The sequence below is a fragment of the Apodemus sylvaticus genome, chromosome 3 (assembly GCF_947179515.1).
Source record: "Apodemus sylvaticus chromosome 3, mApoSyl1.1, whole genome shotgun sequence".
Lineage (NCBI taxonomy): Eukaryota > Metazoa > Chordata > Mammalia > Rodentia > Muridae > Apodemus > Apodemus sylvaticus.
The window spans coordinates 136,611,157-136,615,267 of record NC_067474.1 but is presented as its reverse complement, the minus strand read 5'-3'; positions in this window follow the sequence as shown (position 1 = coordinate 136,615,267).

Here is a 4,111-nt window from a genome sequence, read left to right as displayed (position 1 = left end):
AAAAAAGGTGATAACATATGCAAAGACTGCTGCAACTCCTGCTTACAAACTGATTGCCTACAAGTCTGTCCTTTGCTCTTACCAGCTACAGTTTGGGGGTCTGAAACCCCAGACCAAAACCCCATCCCCCTCTCAACTTCCCATCTCCCATACCCCCAAGTCTCAGAGCCACCTTCTTAACTTTTTCACTTAGTCAAAAATTTCCCATAAATATTTATCATTGATTCTGTGCCAGAAACACAAGGAACTAAAGAGAGAAAGAAACTTATAGGGGAAGAAAGACATCAAAAGATAATTGCACCCAGCACTTGGGAGGCAGGGGCAGGTGGCTCTCTGAGTTTGAGGCCAGCCTGGTCTACATAGTGATTTCCAGGTTAGCTAGTCTAACTATACATAGTGAGACTCTGTATCAAAACAAGCAAGCAAGCAAGCAAGCAAGCCTCAGTACCCAACAATTATGATTATAGGGCTCACTGAGGAGAAAAAGCAGCAATATTAGAAATATATACCTGCAGTCAGATCTTCCTGTTACTGTAGCAAAATGCCTAAGACAGAATAATTTGTGCTGCTGAAGGGAGCGCAGACTGAATAATTTGTAAAGTATATAAATTTATTCCTCACAGTTCTGGAAGTAGGAAGTCCTCAAGGTGTCTGATAGGGTTCTGCTCTGGGCTTTTGAGATAGTTTCTTTTGCCAAGTGTTTACAGGGTAGAAGGTAGGAGAACAAAGGGCATAGAGCTTTCAAGCCCTTTAAAGGTATCAGTGCTATCTATCCATAAGGGTAGAGTCCTCAGAGCCTAATCTCTGCCTCCTCCTCCTCCTCCTTGTCCTCCTCCTCCTCTTTTCTCCTTCTCCTTCTCTTCCTTCTCCTCTTCCTCCTCTTTCTTCAAGCTTTATTTACTTATTTTATGTATGTGAGTACACTGTAGCTGTCTTCACACACACTAAAAGAGGGCATGGGATCCCATTGCAGATAGTTGTGAACCACTGTATAGGTGCTGGGATTTGAACTCAGGACCTCTGGAAAACAGTCAGTGGTCTTAACTGCTAAGCCATATCTCCAGCCCCTGCTTAATCACTTCTTAAAAGTCCTATCACTTGCTATTGATTAGGACTGTTTCTGTATGAATTTTAGGGGAACACAGTTGTATACAGTTGTAGTCCCGTGGGACCAGATGTGCTCTAAGTGATCTTTATCATTTATCTTTGCTCCATCCTCGCCCTCTTTGTTACCGACATAAGGATGGTTTCTCTTATCTTGGACCATATGTTTCAGTCTTCTCTCTCCTAAACAAAGATATATTTTTGTATTTTAAAAAGTGCGTGCATGTATGTATGTATACCTGTGTAGGTCCATGCAAATGAGTGCACATGTTCTTGAAGGCCAGAGGCATCGGATCCTCCTGGAGCTGGAGTTACAGGCCATGGTGAGTCACCAGACCTGGGTGCTGGGAACTGAACTTGGGTCTTCCAAGTAGTACACATTCTTAACTGCTCTTAACTGCAGAACCACCTCTCCAGTGCCTGTTCTCTTAAAAGATCAGATTATTATCAAATTATTATTCCGTGTGTATGTGTTACAGAGAGAGGGAGGAGGGAGGGAAGAAGAGACAGACGAGGGAAGGGGGGGGGGAGAGAGAGAGAGAGAGAGAGAGAGAGAGACATAGTATCATGTGGAAGTCAGAGAACAACTTTGTGTGGAGTTAGTTCTTTCCTTCCACCTTTATGTAGGTTCCAGAGATAGAACTCAGGCCACTAGGCTTTTCAGCAAGTGTCTTTCCTCACTGAACCACTGGGCTGGCCCTCTTTTTGTCTTTTAATCGGTCTCTCTCTGTCTTGCCTGCTCAAGTCTATGCTCTACAGCACATTTCTAAAGTGCAATCCAATAGCTCTTCCATCACAGTCCTCCTCTCCTGTGGGGGTACAGCCCAGGGCAGGGCATATGACTCTGCTTCTCCTCCTGAAGGGTTGGTTTAGACTCTGTCCAGCCTATGTCAAAGCCTTCTACAGGCACTACCCACCTCATCTTGGCCGAATTCCTATCTCGATTGTTTTACCCATCCATCTTAGCCCAAGAAATGATTATTCCGAATTAAGGCACTTGCTGAATATGCGCTAGATGTGAGCCAATCATAGATGAAGCATTGTGGTCTGGGCACAGAACAGAATCAGCAAAGGAAAAAAAAAAGCTGGAAGCTGCTGTTTTATCCCAGTTGTGGAACTGGAATAGGTAGTGTAGTGCTTGACATATAGGAAAGGCCAAATATATTTCCTGCAATATATAGACAAATATGCAACAGGTAATGTTTTCATTCTATCTGTAACTGGAGTCATAAGTGTATGCATCTATATACTCAGTCAAGACAAGCAGTTCCTTAGCGTATTGGTTGTACATTATGTGTGCACTTCCTATCATTGTTTTACAAGATGACTTCAAAAAGGTTGCTTCTATTTCTCATTGCAACCCTATAAATTATCATGCCAGTTTTATAGGCAAGGAGATGGTTTTTAATTTATGTATGTATTATGTATGCATGTATGTGGGCATGCATGCCATTTCAAACGTGTGGAGGTCCTTCCACCTTGGTGTGTACTACAGGGCTCTTCTGGTTTATGGGGCCAGTGCTTTTAACCCAGGAATCTTCTCACCGGCACCCTCTCATCTCCTCTTGCTATTGGATGCACAGATGGTCTGTACATTTCTTGTCCCTACTCGAAAAAGAGATTTAGGAGGGTAAAACTGACCGGGGGAGGGGTTGTCCTGTTCTGAGATGCATACATACTTAAATTGGGAGTCATAAATTGGAAGAGGCCAGTAAATTGTTCAAAGCGACTTGACCAAAGTCCGGCCTCTAGTAAAGGACTCGGAGTCAGGAACGAAATAACTTACGTGTACAACCAGAGACATCCAATGCCTCATATGTTTCCAGATTGATCGATCACTGGGGATAATTAAATTCATTGGTTTTAAGACAGTCAAATGTGTGTTCTGTTTTAAAGTTTCAGCATCTACTTTGTGACCTTGGCAAGTTATTCAGCTTCCTCATTTGGAGCTCCGAGGATGTAATGGTACCTACTGCAGAGAGTTGCTATTAGGATTAAATGAAAATGGTTTGAGCGCTCAGCACAAGCCTGGCATGTAGTCAGCGCGCAGTAAATGGTAGCTATTATTACAGGAACTGTATTTGTTGAATGATTGACTCTGGCATATAACACCTGCCTTCAACTTGAACACGGAGCTGTCAGTTATTCAGTCGAAGGGGTAGGAACCATAGCACCGCACTCGCCAATCTTTTTTCTAGAAATAAAACCTTGTGGGAGGATAATGACCGGTTGGAAAGTGTTAAGTCCGGAGGAAACAAAGACACAATCCCCTGTCTAGGAGGCAGGAAGGCGAAGACTGCCCTGCGGTTACAGTTCTGAATCGCACATGGGCTCATTAGCAGAGAGCTGGGCACACATAGCCTGGGGCGAGGAAGCCTCAATAGCAAGATTTTTGAGGAATGGGACAAGATCGCCTTTAATTTTGCTCGTTTCTTTCTCAGGGACCACACCCTGCTGGATGGGAGGAAGAACTCCGAAGCCTGAGGCGGAAGCTTTGGCGCGGCCAAGGACCTGACCATCTATGGTCACAAAACGCATAGAGCAAACAGGAAGTGGGGCGCGAGTAGGTTTTCTCCACCTTCCCAGCCCTAGCCTCTGAATCGAGCAAGGGCGAGCATGCCCAGTCAAAGCCGGGCCTACTCCATTAGCCTCCGCTACTGAGTCCTTTTCTCTTCTGTACCACAGACAGGGAAACCAAGGCTTGCACGCCCAGCAAGGGGCGAAATTTGACCCCGGTTCCCCCACCACTGGATCTTAGAGCCTTCTAGTCCCACTGTTGTTCCCTGAACCGCTTCCGGACTGAGGCTAAAAAACGGACAAACCTCAGTCACTGGGCATAAATTGACAGGAAAAGCAGCCACTCATCTGTCCTCCCTTGCGGAGGTGGGGCTTGGCTAGGAACTCCAGCTCCTTATTGGTCTGAGCATCGGGGACCAACCGTGGGCACGCCCCTTCTCCTAGTCTTTGCCCCTCTCTCCTCCTTGGGGGCGGAGCCCTTTTCCAAGCG